At 43.4% G+C, this 19,181-nt stretch overlaps 1 long non-coding RNA gene across 1 annotated transcript in view; it reads right to left on the reverse strand.

Annotated features, from left to right (window-relative positions):
• Positions 1–19,181, reverse strand: part of LOC122541065 — a 341,169-nt gene that overhangs the window by 273,386 nt on the left and 48,602 nt on the right. The gene's annotated exons all lie outside the window — the stretch shown is intronic.

Consider the following 19,181-nt stretch of genomic DNA (forward strand, 5'->3'; position numbering starts at 1 on the left):
CTGAATATAGGATTAAAGACAGGATTCTTGGCAGTGTGGAGGAACAGAGGGATCTTGATGTTCAAGTACATAGATCCCTCAAAGTTGCCACCCAAGTAGATAGGGTTGTTAAGAAAGCATATGGTGTTTTGGCTTTTATTAACAGGAGGATTAGGTTTAAGAGCTGCGAGGTTTTGCTGCAGCTCTACAAGATCCTGATGAGACCACACTTGGAATAATTTGTCCAGTTCTGGTTGCCCTATTATAGGAAAGATACTGAGACTTTGGAGAGGGTGCAAAGCAGATGCTGCCTGAACTGGAGGGCTTGTCTTATGAAAAGAGGTTAACTAAGCTCGGATTTTTCTCTCTGGAGAGAAGGAGGAAGAGAGGTGACCTGATCGAGGTATACAAGGTAATGAGAGGCATGGATAGAGTCAATAGCCAGAGACTTTTCCCCAGGGCAGGATTGACTGGCAGAAGGGGTCATAGTTTTAAGATATTAGGAAAGAGGTATAGAGGAGACATCAGAGCTAGGTTCTTTACGCAGAGAGTTGTGAATGCATGGAATGCATTTCCAGTGGTCGTGGTGGAATCACAGTCATTAGGGACATTTAAGCGAATGCTGGACATGCACATGGATAGCAGTGAATTGAGGGGTGCGTAGGTTAGGTTATTTTATTTTACATTAGGATTAATCCTCAGCACAACATCGTGGGCCGAAGGGCCTGTGCTGTGTTGTACTTTTCTATGTTCTATGTTCAATAATCGGGACCTCTAGTTGTTTGCTTGACACAGGGGTGCCTCACGCCCTTACTTGGAAAGGGTTACCTGACCCATGTGCACCTAACACCTCCAGGAATGGATGCCTAAGGTCCACCCTGCCATAGACATGTCAACGCCTGTTTGGGTCCGATCGATCAGGGTGATCGAGCCTAATCGTTCTATTGGAGGACACTAAAGGCCCTGCTGAAAGAACTGGAACAATTACTAATTTGAAAAAAAAAGAGATCCCCGCTAGATAGTTCGTATTGCCAAGCTAACTGGTCAAATAACATCATTTTGTCCCCTTCAAATAAATCACCCATGCATGACACACCCCTAGATGCCCAAAGTTTAAACCCTGAGTCCACCACCCCCGGTTGAAAACCTGGCATACCCACTATAGGTATAAAAAAAAGATGTTTTGGCAATATTGCCTTCATTCTGCTACATTGCCCTCCACACTTTAACAGTATTAATAACTATCGGGCTGTGGCAATATTCCTTAACTGTCCTCATTTTGTCCAGGAACAGCAAGCTGGTAAAGGGGGCACCTTGCTTGAGAAGTTTCAATAACCAATCATATTGAATGAGAATCTCCAGAAGTCCAGTCACTCACATAAGATAAAGGAGAGCTTAGCTGATAGCTATCAATATCCGGGAGATCCACTCCCCCCAATCCATGAGGCATTTAGCTAACTTAATAAGGGGCTGCTTACGATATCAGATAAAAGAGCTGAACCAGCCATTCAGTCTCCTAAATATTTGCCTAGTGAAAATCAAGGGGAGCACTCGCATGGGATACAGTAGACGTGGGAGAATATTCATTTTAATGAGGGCCACCCGACCTAACCAAGAAACCGAAGTGCCTCCATCTTTGAAGGGTTTGTTTGATATTGTCGAATAAATGAACAAAATTAGCTTTAGTCGATCGAAAACTGGAGTAATGAATATACCCAAATAAAGAAAACCCCCTGTGACCACTTAAAAGGGAATTGAGATTTGTCCTCAAGACCTAGTATTTTCATAAGACCACCCATAGGCATAGCCTCTGATTTTGCAAAATTGATCTTGTATCCCGAAAAGGTGCCAAATGAATTGATACATTGTATCAGGTGAGGCATCAAAACTGCTGGGTTTGACAAAAAGATGATAACGTCATCCGTGTACAACGAAATCCTATATGATTTTGACCCCAATTCTGGAGCCGATATGTTGGGATCCCTACTAATGGCCTTCGCCAGCGGTTCCATCACCAATGTAAAAAGCAATGGAGAAAGCGGACAGCCCTGCTGGCTGCCCCTAAAGATATTAAATTTGCTTGATCGCACCCCATTGGTGAGACCGCGGCAAGAGGGTCACTACAGAGAACCTTTACCCATCTTATAAAGACTTTGCCCAATCCAAACCGCTCCAGAGTATAAAAAAGGTATGGCCACTCAACCTGGCCAAATGCCTTCTCTGCATCTCGAGAAATAACCAATCCCTTTATTGACTGCTGTTGACATGCTTGAATTACATTAAGTAACCTTCTAACATGGGCGTGGGCGGCACGGTGGCACAGTGGTCAGCACTGCTGCCTCACAGCGCTAGAGACCCGGGTTCAATTCCCACCTCAGGCGACTGACTGTGTGGAGTTTGCACGTTCTCCCTGTGTCTGCGTGGGTTTCCTCCGGGTGCTCCGGTTTCCTCCCACAGTCCAAAGATGTGCAGGTCAGGTGAATTGGCCATGCTAAACTGCCCGTAGTGTTAGGTAAGGGGTAAATGTGGGTATGGGTGGGTTACGCTTCGGCGGGTCGGTGTGGACTTGTTGGGCCGAAGGGCCTGTTTCCACATTACATTAAGTAACCTTCTAACATTATTGGAGGATCTGCAGCCCTTTACAAAGCCCATCTGGACCTCTTTAATAATAGAAGGTAACACAGTTTCCAGCCTTAATGCAACAAAAGGATTTTAAGATCAACATTTAAAAGTGAAGTGGGCCTACAGGAAGTACAGCCTTCTTGGGCCTTCCCTTTTTTAACAATAAGAGAAATATTGGCCTCTCTTAGAGATGGCAGCAGGTGATTATCACTGCATGAGTCGTTAAACATGTTGAGCATTGGGCCTAACAATGTGCCTAAAAATTCCGTATAAAATTCACTGGAAAGTCCATCAGGTCCAGGCGCCTTTCCACTCTGAAGCTGCTTCACAGTCTCCTGCACCTCTTGCTCTGGTAAGAGAGCATTGAGAAAAAACTCTGATTCAGGGGTTACACCCAGAAGCTCCAAATTCTTGAAAAAAGGCTCCATCCTATCCTGTCCATCCTCACAATCTTCAGACTGGTATAACTCAGAGTAAAATCTCTGAAATGCCGCATTGATCTTTTTCGAATCACAGGTTAGGTTTCCAGAACATTCCCTGATAGACATAATGGATTAGGGTCTACTTTTTTTTCCTGGCAAGATGTGCTAAGTGCTTGTCTGGCCTGTCACCATGCTCAAACAACCTTTATGTTGCAAAAGTAAGCTCCTTCTTTGCTATCTGCGCACGGAATTCAATGCAGACCGCAGCGCTGTAATCCTCTGTAGCTTGTCCAACGAGGGCCTGTCAAAGTAAGCCTTCTCGGCTGCCTTCAACCGTTCTTCAAGGAGACGTTGCTGCTCATCTTTCTGCCATTTCCTACTGGCACAGTAGGAAATGGCAGAAAGATGAGCAGCAACTGGCACAGTAGGAAATAACTAACCCCCATGGCATAGGCTTTGGCAGTTTCCCTTCCTGAGTTCCAGTGGCCAGAACTGAACAGTGTAACTGTGGTGTAAAGGGTTAACTATCCTTTTACTTTGAGAATCATTACTGAACATCTGTGTCATAGTGCCATCAGAAGACATGGAACTAGGACCTGAATCTACAGGGTTCCAGAGATTGGTCATCTCTCATCATCTGCTGTCTACAATTATAATCTTTAAAGCTTGTTAAGGTTCACTCTTTTGGTTAGCCTGCAGTAAGTAATAGATTTTTATAGATCAGGTATCTTAACATTAATGGTGAAAGAAAGAGCGCTCAGCAGTGGGAACATAATGAGGAAACGGCGCAAAGCCCAATACCTTAAGGGACTCAAGCCGCTGGAGTTCTGGCCAGCCAGTACTACAGAGAGTAGAGACTATGCTGGAGCTGGATTAGCAGAACTAAACTTGTTCCACCTGCCTGTGATCAGCCCATATCCCTCCAAACATTTCCCATTCATGTACTTATCTATTGTGGGCAGCACGGTGGCTCACAGCACCAGGGTCCCTGGTTCAATACAGCCTCGGGTGACTGTCTGTGTGGAGTTTGCACATTCTCCCCATGTTCGTGTGGGTTTCCTCCGGGTGCTCCGGTTTCCTCCCACAGTCCAAAGATGTGTGGGTCAGGTGAATTGGCCATGCTAAATTGCCCCTCGTGTTAGGTGCATTAGTCAGAGGGAAATGGTTCTGGGTGGGTTACTCTTCAGAGAGTCGGTGTGGACTGGTTGGGCCGAAGGGCCTGCTTCCGCACTGTAGGGAATCGAATCGAATCTAATCTAAATGTTTTTTAAACATTGTAACTGTACTCGCATCCACCACTTCCTCTGGACATTCATTCCAGAACCACTCTGTGTAAACAAATTGCCCCTCATGACTTTTTAAAATCTTTCTCCTCTCACCTTAAAAATATGTCCCCTAGTCTTGAAATCCTCCACTCTAGGGAAAAGACCTTTGCAACTCATTTCACCTATACCCCTCACGATTTTATAAACCTCTATCAGGTCATCCCTCAAGCTTCTATGCTCCATTGAAAAAAGTCTCAGCCTATCCAGCCTCTCCCCACAACTTAAACCCTTCATTCCTGGCAACATCCTGGTAAATTGCTTCTGAACACTAACTGTGGAATAAAGTAAAGATATCACGATTAATGGCAAGAAAACTAAATCTGCAACTGGATATGGGAGATGTTCTATCTTTTCTCTCAGTTTTAATACCATGATTGAGACCATAGATCCTCAGAGTGTCTTCCACTGAAGGTTGGGGCACAAGAGATATTAAAGGCAAGGTGAGAGATGCAGCCTCACACCGAATTAAGTGTGGAACCGATGCAACTACCTAAAAAAAATGAAATTCCTATCCTAGGAGCAATAAAGAAGCCCTCACCCCCTTCATCTGTAAAATTGTCTTCAGACTCCTCTTTGTTCTTCTCCTTAAGGGCAGATGGGAGAGAGAGAATGTCAATTCATTGTCCTCCTCTTCAAGGGGCTGCAATAGCTTGAGTAAAGAAAGATTGCCCCTTCAATCGGGTTTTCCTCAACTGGTCTTCATTGCTGTTCAACCCAGGGACCAGTAGGCATGAGAAGCTGTCAATCCAATATACCTACCAAGACAAGGATAAGTAAGCACAGATGTCTTATATGTGGGGCAAATGGGCCAAGAGTATTGCTGGAGATTAATGCCTTGGGTGAGACCAACTTGAGGGAGGGATCTGGGAATCAAAATTAAATCCTCATGGTTAAATGTTAATGATTAAAAGGAGTATTGTGTAAGAATCTGGGAAGGTGTGGAGTAAAGTAAATTATAACTTTTACTCAAAAGATAGCTATTGAACACGTGCATTCAGAACTGTCATAGCTAAATCATGGAATTGGAACTTGGGTTTGAAGAGTTCCAGTGCGATTACTTCTCTTACCTAACACTTGTATACAGTTACCTTCAAAAAGCCTGTTCATGTTGACTCTCATGACTTCTAGGACCAGACTAACTCTAACTTGAGTCTGAGCAAGATTCTGTCAAGCTGCAATTCTGCTGAAGAATCACAGAATTTTTCACAGGATATTGCCCAGCAATGAGTCACAACATTTAATTGGGAAAATACCTCCCATATTTTATAGTGTAGTTATCATCAAACAGCATCCATTCAGCCTGGGGTACATAGCACAGGATCTCTCTTTGTTCAAACAGTGAATTCTTTATTTGCTGTGCTCCCTCACAGTCCTTCATGTGAAAGGATGTGGAGAGTAGTTGGTTTCAAGACCATTAAAATATGATAAACATCAGAAAGGGCAGCAATGTAGTATGAAGCATTATTCCATGATCTCACTTATCCATCCCTGTTCTGTGTTCTCTCTAGATCACTTCTATTCCTTCTCTCTGTTGTAACTCATTAACTCAGACATGCGCGCACACATATACAGATATACACACAGGCACGCGCGCGCACGCACACAGATATACAGACAGGCACGCGCGCACACACACAGATATACAGACAGACGCGCGCACACACACACAGATATACACACAGGCATGCGCGCACACACACACAGATATACACACAGGCACGCACGCACACACACAGATATACACACAGGCACGCACGCACACACAGATATATAGACAGGCGCGCACGCACACACACAGATATACACACAGGCACGCACACACACACACAGATATACACACAGGCAGACATGCACGCGCACACACACAGATATACATACACGCACACACACACAGATATACACATAGTCACGCACACACACAGACATACACACACGCATGCACACACACAGATATACACATAGTCACGCACACACACACAGATATACACACAGGCACGCGCGCATACACACAAAATACAGTACAAGGAAATAGTAGGGCAGAATATTCCACCTTGAAAAACTTTTACAATGCACATCTTACCAAATGCACGCACAATAAATCTGTTGACAAGATTCATTGTTGGGAGTTCCAGTGGGCCCGCACTCACCTTTAAGCAGTACAGACCTCTTAAGCCAAATAAGGGAATGTGAAGGAGATGTTGAGTAACTAAGGGGCTTGGCATTTTATTGTATACAACTACAGTGACATACAATATCTAATTAAGTGAGTGTTGCAGGTCTGGACACTTCCAGTAAGTACAGGGATCATTTATAAATGAATTCATTCACTCATGTTGCAATGATGTCCCTCTCTGAAAACACAAATATGCTCTGTGCATTCAATTAAAGGAAATGTATTTTCAGCAGCTCCTGATTCTGATGGGAGTTCGTCAAATGTAAAATGTTAACAGTTTTTCCACTCAATGTTGCCAGATGAACTGAGATCTCAGTCACAGTATTTTCAGATTGCACGCCAGATGTTGACTCCCTGGCTACAATGACTCTTTTTTGGGGAAGAAAGCAAATCGGCCTCCCCATCTCACACCTCACTTTTCTCTGCCAGCATCTGGAAAGTGCATACGTTCCCAAATTCATTCCTGGGAATGTCACAGAGTCATAGAGAACGTACAGCTCAGAAACAGACCCTTCAGTCCAACTTATCCGCACTGACTAGATATCTTAAACTAACCTAGTCCCATCTGCCAGCACTTGGCCCATATCCCTCTAAATCCTTCCTATTCATATACCCATCCACATCCTTTTTAAATGTTGCAATTGTACCAGCCTGCACCACGTCCTCTGTTAGAGCCAAAATAAACTGCAGATGCTGGAATCCATAGTAGACAAGTTGGAGGCTAGAAGAACACAGCAAGCCAGGCAGCATCAGAAGGTGGAGAAGTCAAGTTACACCTGAAACATTGACGTCTCTACCTCCTGATGCTGGCTGGCTTGTGGTGTTCTTCCAGCTTCCTGCTTGTCCACTACTTCCGCTGGCAGCTCATTCCACACACACACCACCCTCTGCGTGAAAATGTTGCCCCTTATGTCCCTTTTAAATTTTTCCCCTCTCACCCCAAATGTACACCCACTAGTTCTAGACTCTCCCACCCCCAGGAAAAGACTTTGTCTATTTACCCTATCCATGCACCTCATGATTTTATAAACCTCTATAAGATCACCCCTCAGCGTCCAACGCTCCAGGGAAAATAGACCCAGTCTGTTCAACCTCTGCCTATAGCTCAAACCCTCTACCCTAGCAACATCCTTGTAAATCTTTTCTGAACCCTTTCAAGTTTCACAACATCCTTCCACTAGGAGGGCGATCAGAATTGCACACAGTATTCCAAAAGTTGCCGAACCAATGTCCTGCACAGCCGCAACATGACCTCCCAACGTCTATAGTCGATGCACTGACCAATAAAGGAAAGTGTACCAAACGCCTTCCTCACTATTCTATCTGTCATGGACTTGATTTGATGGTTGCCAGAAGGAGGGATGGAGAGCGAGGGGTCTATTCAGACCTGTCCCAGATCGACAAATCAAGTGTAAAACTGTGAAAACCAAGGCATACAGAGCCTGCCACCTTCACTAGCAGCCTCTGGTAAAGCCCCAAAGCCAGCAGTAGGCCTCTCCTCTGCCCCATGTGCTGCTGCCTCTTACCTACTATAAAGGACTTGCTAACTTTTGTTCCAGTCCACAAGTGGAGTGGGCATTGAGAAATTGAGAACTATTGGGTCTTTAACAGGTTCAATACCTAATTAACTGGTCATTTCAAAAATGACAGACTGACTTCTGATTTGCAAGTCTGCTCCCCTTCAATTAACGCTGGAGACTGGTTCGATAGTGGCAAATCGCCAAACTGATGGCGTCATGCCATTGAATGTCCCCACAATGAAGGCTGGGGGTGGGGGGGGCGCGGAGGGGGGTGCTTAGGCCACCCAATGGGCAGCGGTAAAATCCAAGCCACATGTTTCTATCTGTTTTCTGCCTCTCATGACTTATTCATCTCAAAAATGATAGCCCATGTGACTATGGGCAAAGTAAATGAGCCCGTCCTCATTTATCTTCACCTACCTATAGCCTCAGATATGATCCAACACATCATTCTCCATCTTCATTCAGCTGGATGGGTCTGCACTCTCCTGCTTCCATTCTCAGTCATGTAGTCATGAGCTAACCTCCCGCAATAACTTGTCTTGCTATCCCTTCATGGTTATCTCTGATATCTTCCAAGGATTTGTCCTCAATCTTTTCCTATCTCTCACCCATTTCCTGCCACTTGGCACCATCATCCCAAAACCAGTTTCCATGTGTAATTTTGAACCCACATCTTCACCTCACCATCATGCCTTTCAGACCTACCTCGCTGGCTGTAAGTTACCCGATAGCTCAATCAACATCCAGAAATGAAGGAGTAGAAACAGCCTTCAACTAAACATTGAGGAAACCAAAGCTAGTGTCTTCAATCCCCATCACAAATTCTGTCCCCTACACATTGACTTAATCTTGCACCTTGTCTGATGATCAGTTCGCAAACTTGACACCATACTTGACTCAGAGAAAGTGAGGACTGCAGATGCTGGAGGTCAGAGTTGAAAAGGGCAGTGCCAGGAAAGCATAGCCGGTCAGGCAGCATCCGAGGAGTAGGAGAGTCAATGTTTCAAGCACAAGCTCAGCATCAGGACTCTGCACCATTGCTAATGGCACCTATTTCCATATTACATCATCTGACTTCACTCCCGGACAGCTCCTCCACTGCTGAAAGCCTTTATCCACATCATTGTTCCCTCTAGGCTGGCTTGACTGACCTCTACCTTTCCTAAACTTTTGATTACTTAAATCCATGCTGTCCAAACCAAATCCCATTTACAGGTTACTGCCACACCCACTGACCTACCCTGATCAGTAAATTTAACAATGTACCTTCTGCCCTTTGGTCTACATCATTTAAATAAATTGGAAACAGCTGAGGTCCCAACAGTGATCCCTGTGACACATCAGCCATTATGTTGGCACGGTGGCTCAGTGGTTAGCACTGCTGCCTCAGCACCAGGGGCCTGGGTTCAATTCCAGCCTTGGGTGACTGTCTATGTGGAGTTTGCAAGTTCTCCCTATGTCTGCGCCAGCTTCTACCAGGTGCTCTGGTTTCCTCCCATAGTCCAAAGATGTGCAGGCTGGGTGGATTAGCCATATTAAATTGTACATAGTGTTCTGGGATGTATGGACCAGTTGGATTAGCCATGGGAAATGCAGGGTTATGGGAAACAGCAGGGGGCTGGGTGTGGGTGGGATGCTCTTTGGAGGGTTGTTGCAGACTCAATGGGCTGAATGGCCTCTTTCTGCACTTTAGGGATTCCAGGATCTTCCCAACCAGCATGTTTATGGTAGAGGGAGTTAATAAGGAGATTTGAGTTTTAATAAGTGGATTTATTAATGTGCCAAATGGTTCACAGCTGTTTATCTATAGCTAGAATCTACATTTTTTGTAATAAATCACAGCTTTTGTTAAATGCAAAAACATAGTCCATGCTTTCTGCTTACCTAGGTCTAAAAGACAGGTAAATTGAGGAATATTGCATACTTCTTAAATAATTTTAACATTTGTGACGATTTTTGGAATATATTGAGAATTGATTGTGTATGGAATGAGCTGCCAGAGGATGTGGTGGAGGCTGGTACAACTGCAACATTTAAGAGGCGCTTGGATGGGTATATGAATAGGAAGGGTTTGGAGGGATATGGGCCGGGTGCTGGTAGGTGGGACTAGATTGGGTTGGGATATCTGGTCGGCATGGACGGGTTGGACCGAAGGGTCTGTTTCCATGCTGTACATCTCTATGACTCTATGACTCTATGATTTCTGGAGCACTAGCCCAGTGAATTCATGCTAACCAATGGTGCACCTTTCAATGTTTGATGTATTTGTATTCTATAAGTGTACACATTGATTTATGAGCCATTAGGATTGTACGCGACTGGACAGACTGAGCATAAAGATGCTTTTTTTCCCTGTCCACTATTGTCATGTGTTGGAGGTAGGATTGAGAGGCATATCATCTCACACATAATGAATAAAATATTACATTTGAGAGCTCTCACCTCATTTACCCATCTTAGCTCAACATCATTTGATATTCTTGTCTAACAACAATCCAATTAAAGCTTCAGTTGGACCAGCATCCACATTGTTTTGGGGGAGTGAATTATTGGAGAGTGTATTCATCAGAGCTACATGACGATCATGTCACTCCATCGGACCAAGTGGCTAGCTGCAGATCTTCTGGAAGTGAGCAGAATCTCTAAGTTTGCTTGAGAGTTCAATATGTATGCAGCCTTGAAGAATGCTTGTAAAAGAGACCACAGACACATGCTTTTGTAAAACCAGACAGCTTCAGATAATGCTCTGCACCCCAACAAAACATTTCTGATATCCACTACTCTTTACACGAAAAAGCACTTCCCTTTTTGGATGTAAACAGAAGTTACTGGACAAGCTCGGCAGGTCTGCCAGCATCTGTGGAGGGAAATCGAGTGACCCTTCCTTGGAACTGAACTGAGTTCTGACTGAATGCGTTAACTCTGATTTCTCTGTACAGATGCTGCTAGACACGCTGAGCTTTTCCAGCAATTTCTATTTTTGTTTCTGATTTACAGATGATCCGATTCTAACTTTGAAGTAATATATTGTCTTGTGCATCTCACAGATTCTTGATTTTGCAACTGGATGAAATCATTTCTCTGTATCCACCCTATCAAATCCCTTTTTAAAGAGTTTAAACACCTTAATCAGATCATTCTTCAATCTTCTATACTCAAGGGAACGCAGGCTGGGTATCTGCAGCTTGTTCTCATTACTGAACATAACTCTTGAAACAGTATTATCGTTCGGATAAGTCTACAATACACCTTCCCTGAGGCCATATATCATTTCAGAGACACGGCCCTCACAACTGTACACTGAACACCAGAAGAAATGTGACTGAGACCCTGTCAAAATAAATCATTGTTTTTGTTACCTTGCATTCCAAAAGAAGGGCTGGGGGTTGGGGGCGTTGGTAGCTGGAGGGGGAAGGAGGAAAAATCTGATGATTCGGTGAAGGACTGACAAAGTCCGTGAAGCAGACTGCTAGTCCAAGATAGCATTGTCGGTGCAAGGATTAAAACAGAGATTTTACATCCTTAAAAGCAACATTTCTGTAATTATGTTCCATTGCTGGCAGATTTTATATATATAGATAAATCTGTCACTGAATTCTGAAGATATGTTTTTCACTTGTAAGGAAATTTCAGCAGCTCTGCAAACTGGAGATTTATACAATTTCAAAGACCTAATTACTGCACAACAAAGTGCAATGAATCCGATTCTGAAGCAGGGTGACAGCTAACGTCAAATCGGTAAAATACTGACGGCGAGAAGGGGGGAAGGAGTTCAGATGCTTTAATGAGAGGAAGAAGGAATTGAAATACAGGTCACTGAAGAATAGATCAAGGGAAACATAGGATTTTGAGATAAATTGAAGAAAAACCTCAAAAAAGGGCATCAAGGTTAATCAATTCATAAATGTACCAGAGAGAAGAACAGCACAACATACAGCGAGAGAGAGAGAGAGAGAGAGAGAAGGGGAGAGGGAGAAAGCGAGAGAAATGGTAAAATAGAAAAGAACAAAGTGAAAATCAATTGGCTCAAAAATACAACAATTGAGAAAATCATTCCAGAATACATAAACATTTGATGTTGGAAGTGGACTAAAAATTATTAGAGTGCACTTTCGGGAAGAAGTAAATAAAATAAATACCATTGGTAGCCTTGTCATAATATTGACGGTTCTGGGAAACCAGACTGTAAATGCTGTTAAAATTAAACTGCTCATTAGTCATTGTCATTGATTTTTTTTTTGTTATCTACAGCTGTTCATTTACCATTGAAGAAACTCTTCAAACAAGAATTGTCACCTCTTTATCGATGCCCCTTCACCAAATCTGCTCTTTCAAGAAGTAAACGTTTGAGTACTGTTCACAGAGAGTCTTATTGTGAAATTGTGGTAGTTTCTCAGGATCAGAGTGGGTTGCAACTTCTGGTAGGGGACGCTTTGGTTCTTTCACATTGTTCCTCAGTGCAAGTGTATTGTACAAAACAGATCAGTTCCTTCTGAAAACACTTTGAGTCCTAGATTCAGGACCAAGCTATGAGGAGCATTTCTGGTGAAATGGTTGCAAAAGGGGAAAATTCCTCACCATTTGTTCATTACAGAACCTAGCTGGGGCTGGGATCCAGATGTTTGTGAGGCCCCACACGCTGGGATCAGTACGTAGTTAGTACAATGTCAGCATTGGATTTGGACACCAACAAAGCCAAGATAGCTGGCACAGGATACCTTTCTCTCCCATGTGTACTAGTCCACCTTGCCAAAGACAAGTGTTGACTATGTAATGGGCAAGCTATAAATTATGATGAAGAGTGTGAGCAGACGTTGTCAGCAAATTGACTATATGGGGACGTGTTCACACCACAGCAACAACTTGCATTTAAATAGTACCTTTAAAGTTGTAAAACATGGGGAGTTGACAGTATGGAGAGCAGACACGAAGATGGAGTTGAGACCAGCCACAAGCTTGCTGAATGCAGGATTGAAGGTCCAACTGGCTGCTCCCCATCCCAAGGCATTACTCAAGAGTGTCAAGAAACTGACAGGGAACCATGTAAGTGTGACTGATGGGTTGGCCAAAGTGGTAGATCTTGGAAAGTATCTTCAAGGGAACAGGTAGAAAGGCTTAAGGGAGGGACTTGCAGAGCTTAGGACATTGGTAACTGAAGACAAGGTGGGGCAAAGGAACTCAGGTTTGTGCAAGATCTCAGAACTGAAGCCAGATATCTCAGAGGCTTGTGGGTTGGAAGAGGTTCCTTGGATAAGGAAGGTAGGTCATGGAGAAACCTGCACATACATGAGAATGTTTAGAATAATTGACCACTTCTGACATATAACATTAGTGATCCAAACACAATTTCACTTATGTACGTTAAATCTGTCAGACCTCCTGCTCATCATGCTCATTTCCAATTATCACAATTTAGTAACTCTAATGGTGATGCTCTGACGAACATTAAAATACATAGTGGCCCTAAGCGAACTGATGGCTCTGACTGTAGCAGTTCCAACATGAATAGACACTGAGCCTGGACCTCACTGGGCCTACTGGGAGGGCACCGCACAGTCACCAACAGGGGAATGGCAGCTGAGTTTGATGGCCTGTGGGATTAACACTGTGGCAAAATCTCCAGTGTTTACGATGACCGAGGATTTAATTGGGTAGACAGTTAAAAAGTATTCCCTGTAGTGTAGGAATCGAGAATGAGGGTGGTACAGTGGCTCAGTGGTTAGCACTGCTGCTCACAGCGCCAGGGACCCTGAGTTCGGTTCCAGCCTCAGGCGACTGTCTGTGTGTAGTTTGCACGTTCCCCCTGCGTCTGTGTGGGTTTCCTCCCAAAGTCTAAAGATGTGTAGGTTTGGTGGATTGGCCATGTTAAATTTTCCATAGTGTCAAACGGTGTGCAGGCCAGATGGGTTAGCCATGTAGATGGGAAATGCAGGGTTACAGGGAGAGGGTGCGTCTGGGTTAGATGTTCTTCAGAAGGTCAGTGTGGACTCGATGGGCTGAATGGCCTGCTACCACACTGTTGGGATTCGATGATAAACTTAAAATGAGAGCTGTTAGGCTGTTGAAAGATCATGTCAGATGATCTTTGCTTACAATGCTTACTCTGCGCCCTCAATGGGACACTGGTATTGTGGTAAATGTCACTGGACAGGTAATCCAGAAGGTAAGGCTAGTGCACTACGGTATCTGAGGTCAAATCCCCACGACAGGAGCTGGTGCAATTTGACATGAAATTAATAGATCTGGAATGTAAGGAAGGTCTAACTGAGGTGACCAGCACAACTACCATTGATGTTGCTGCTTATCACCCTTTAGGGTAGGAAATCCTCTGGCCTAAATATGACTGTTGGCTGCCCACAGAGATGGGCAAATGCTGGCACTGCCAACATCCCATCATCAAATAAATAGCAGGGTACTAACTGAACACTTCAAAATCTAAACTGATCGACAGACAAGGAATATGGTACCAGAGCATGGAAATGAATATACAGATCAGGTAACATCTAATTGAGTGGTGGAATAGGTAAGAGGAGCTGAACAGCCTCTTTCTTCAGGGTTACAGAGATGGGGTAGGGGGTGGGTCTGGGTGGGATGTTCTTCGGAGGGTTGGTGTGGACTTGATGGGCTGAATGGCTGCTTCCACACTGTAGGGATTCTATGAAGCTGTGTCTACATGAGCATTCCACAGCTGATTCATCAGTTCTTGTTTTAAAGCTGTCAAAAAGTGTTGCCAAATTCATTCTTGCATTAAAGCTGTGCTGACAGGCTGAGAATTCAGAAAGCAGCACAAGATTTGTCGTCGTGGGGATTCATGTTCTGCACAGTACAGGCTAGAGAAGCTAATCACTGTGCAGCTAAAGGTAGCCTTTACAAGGAGCTGGTAAATTTTCAAAGCCTCGGTACAACAGAACTGGCAGGATCCTCCTGAATTAACTGGCGCTGTGGGTTTTACTGCTGTGCTTGCTCTGTGTATTCAGCAGAGTTTTGGCTACAATTATAATGTCCATCTCGACACAACTCATCTCTTTAACTTGGTCGCGGGTGATTTTTAAAAAATATATACTCCACCCCAAAAAAAGCTTGATTCAACTTCAGTGACACACATTATAGACTTACCATGTAATACTTCATTTGTGACCCTACATTCTCCCAAGGGTTAAATGGGACATGTGTGCTATTTTTGTCTGACTTAATACTGCCGCTGTTGTATGACGGATATCTTACTGTATCGGAGCGACAAAGGGAGTTTTCTTTTACTGACCGAGCTGACATATCATATTTTCAGACAGATAGAAGATGTTAAAAATGAAAATGCTGGAAACATCGAGCAGCTCTCTGCGGAAAGCGAAAAAACAGTTAACATTTTAGCTCAATAACATTTTGACAGAACTCAGATACTGATATAAAAATATGTAAATGTTCTGGTGCAAAACCACTGACTAAAAATTTAACTCTGTCTCTTTCACTCTCTCTACAGAGGCCACCTGACTGGCTGAGCATTTCCAACACTTCATGTTTTTATTTCAGGTTTCCAGCATCTGCACTATTTTATTTTAACAAATAATAAGAAACTTGCATTTATATAGTGTCCTTCGCGACCTCAGGTTATCCAGAAATGTTTCATATCCCACCATTATTAGACTTCTGAATGGACCTCTCAAATTTCAAATATAATGTTGTTCTTGCTTTTTGTGCACCTTCTTTGCTTCCGTAACTTTGCATTTTTTGTTGTGTTCAATTGCCCTGTAATATTTGTGTGATATGATCTGCCTGTACCGTGCGCAAAACAAAACTTTTCACTGTACTTAGGTACATGTGACAATAATAAATCAAATCAAATCAAAATCCAAACAAGTACTTTTAAAGTGTAGTTATTTTATGATCTGGGAAATGTGCCAGGCAATTTGTACAAAGCCCAACTCCTTCAAACAGTGATAAGGCAAATGACCAGATCAACAGTGATTTGGATTGAGAGCAATAATGTCAGAGAAACTGTTACATCTGAGGTGAGCCTTGGCTTAACATCTTAACCAGAAGCTGGTATCTGGAACAGAGTCACCTTCCCTCTACACCCAATCGGAATATCAGCCAGGATTTTGTGCTGAAGTCTCTATAATAACATTTGAACCCGTGACCTTTTAACTTAGAGGTGAAAGTGCCAACACTGAGAATTAGCTGCCACAAAACAAAGGATTAAAGATGACACAACATATCCATCTAACAAGTGTACTGTGAACATTTGTCAAGCATTCGTGTTTGAAAGTGCAGAAACACGCTGGTTTACGCAGAAAAAGGATTGTTTTTGGTTCAAGGCTAGGGAGGGCGTATCAGAATTATTTGTTTTTTCCTTAACATGTTATCCAGGTCGGGTGAACACACTAGACTCAAGCTCTGGTCAGTGTCACTCCACTCTTGAGTCAGCTGCTAGGAACTGATCAAGGAAGTTCTTTGACACTCCAATCTCTCTGACCTTCCTGTGGGAATCTGACCAATTCCTATGCTGTGGGAAGGTTAAAGAAAAAGTATGTGACTCCTGACTCGAGACAGGCACTGGGTGCCATTTCCAGTCACATGGGGTGAGGTGCCATGCAGACCAACATCATGCAAATTGTCAGTCCCGGATTGGGCAGGTGCCCCCTGTACCACCACATAGTGAGGGTGGGCAGCGAGGTGTGTGTCCCTACCATTGGCTGGATTAATGCCAGATCAAGTGGTGACACCGTGGAGGCAGGAAACATAATTAGTGAGGTGAGCAGCAGAGGATTGTGTGAGAAGACTCACTGGGAATTACAGAGACAAATCCTCCAAGAAACTTCCCGAAATTGGCACATGGCCAAAATGTGGGAAAATTCAGACCTATACAACACAACTGCCCTTGTGCTCCAGTCAGTTCATTCCAAAGCACGTACACACATTTATGCCAATTATTTGAATGATATCCAACACAACCCTGTCGATATCTGCTGTTGTTCCTTCAGAAATCACCTCAGTCTCTAGGTACTGATTCAAAGATCCCCAAACAGCCACTATCATTCTCCTTATTCATTTACTTTGGATCTCTCTGATGTCTTCAGTAAGTTTTACACCACTGTTTTGAGGCTGACAGGGATTTCATCCTTACTTTCAACAATTTCAACACTTCCCTGCCCCTTGCACACACACACACACACACCCCCACCCCATCCCCAACCCTCCCTATCCAACCCCTGTCGTTCCTACCACTGCTTAGAGCTGAGCTATAATGTTTCTTGCCCTTGAGTCCTTCGGCACAGCTTTTCCATCTCAAGGGAAATAAGACATGATTATATCTCTGCTACCTCTTTCCTAACCTCCATCAGCAGCTTCAATCATGGCTTTATAACTTGACCTAGGTCAAAATTCCCCTAAACGGTAAATAACGCAGCTGTCCAAAAATATTACAGAATTGCTTCACGTATCTATAACGCAAAAACCACCAGGAAAATAACAAAATATGTTAAATTATTATCTGCTTCTGCTTCCTGAATTTCTGTGAAAATTGTGACCTTCCACTGTATTAAGAGCCGACAGAGATGGGCTTGGCGCTGTAATTATAAATTCATCTTTAAAGAACATTCCTGGAATGAGGGTGTTGATTTAAGAGGAAAGGATGGATAATTTAGGCTTGTACCACTGGAGTTTAGAACAATGAGAGGAGATCTTATTGACACTTATCGATCCTGAGGTGACTTGACAGGATGGATGTTGAGAGGATGTTTCTCCTTGTCGGAGAGGCTAGAACGAGGAGACACAGTTTAAAAATAAAGGGTCTTTCATTTCAAATGAAGGTGAGAAGAATGCTTTTTCTCTGAGGGTGATGTGATATTGTCCTCCCTGGTGTTGGAAATGGGGTCATTCAACATTTTTAAGACAAGAGATAGATATATTCTTGACTAACAAAGGAAGACTACGGAACAAACAAACATAGAAAACAATGTGTGAGAGTTTACTTCCATTCCCAGCCTCCTGCAGGGTACAAAAACTTACTGCCACTAAAATACACACAACAGAACCAGTCCAAGTCACTTGTTCCTTTTCTGGAACTGCACTCAAATGGTTCAAATTGTAGCCATGTATCCAAATATAACAGTGTCCAGTGTCCCTATGGCACTAACTGCTAGGGCTACCTCTAGATCCACATTAGCCCTAAAGTAGAATGGCCTGTCTTCTGGAGCTAGGTCAGAGCACAGACACCTCCCTCCACAGAGAAGGATGAATGACTGCATTCCCCCTAATGGCCAGCTGACGAATAGCTGACAAGGAGATTTCAAAAGTATTGCATTCACAATACAATAAGGTGCCTATTAAATGAGGGGCCTTTTGAAATAGTGCCTTATTGAAACGAGGGGCTTTATTGAAAGCAGCGATGCACTCAAGGAATAAATTTCAATGAGACAAATGGTTTTCTCACCCTTGAGTTTCTCCTCATATTGAAAAATGATATCACATTGAAAGGACTCACTGTTTGAAAGAAATAGAGATTAGAATCAAATTTACATCAAATCGCATTAATCTAAACTTTTTCAACACCCCATTGATTTTACTGTGATTGCTAGTCTTTCCTTTAGGTAGGTAAAAGCTAAAGATAATTAATACGACAGACACTTTCAGAGGCAGAAGGAAAATACAACTGCTACTGCCTTACATTTGCAATTATTTTTACAGTTTAATTTGATTTTAAACATATATTTCATGCATTGTGAATCGAACCCAGGTTATACACCACCTGGAGTATTGTATTTAGTTTTGAATACTGCGTCTCTGGAGGGATTTATTGAGTGCTGAGGGGGTGCAGCATAGGTCTTGTGAAATGGGGCTCAGAGCATTGAATTACAGTTTATATTCCTTTGAACACAAGATTTGATCTGATCAAGGTATTCAAAGGATTTGAAAGCTTGGGTGTTCAAAGTTTGTGCGAAGATTTGTAGCTCGGGTGCTCGTTGTTGTGGTTCTGTTCGCCAAGCCGGAAGTTTTTGTTGCAAACGTTTCGTCCCCTGGCTAGGCGACATCATCAGTGCTTGGGAGCCTCCTGCGAAGCGCTTCTTTGATGTTTCCTCCGGTGTTTATAGTGGCCTGTCCCTGCCGCTTCCGATTGTCAGTTTCAGCTGTCTGCTGTAGT

The sequence above is a fragment of the Chiloscyllium plagiosum genome, chromosome 36, assembly GCF_004010195.1.
Source record: "Chiloscyllium plagiosum isolate BGI_BamShark_2017 chromosome 36, ASM401019v2, whole genome shotgun sequence".
In the NCBI taxonomy this organism is placed as follows: domain Eukaryota; kingdom Metazoa; phylum Chordata; class Chondrichthyes; order Orectolobiformes; family Hemiscylliidae; genus Chiloscyllium; species Chiloscyllium plagiosum.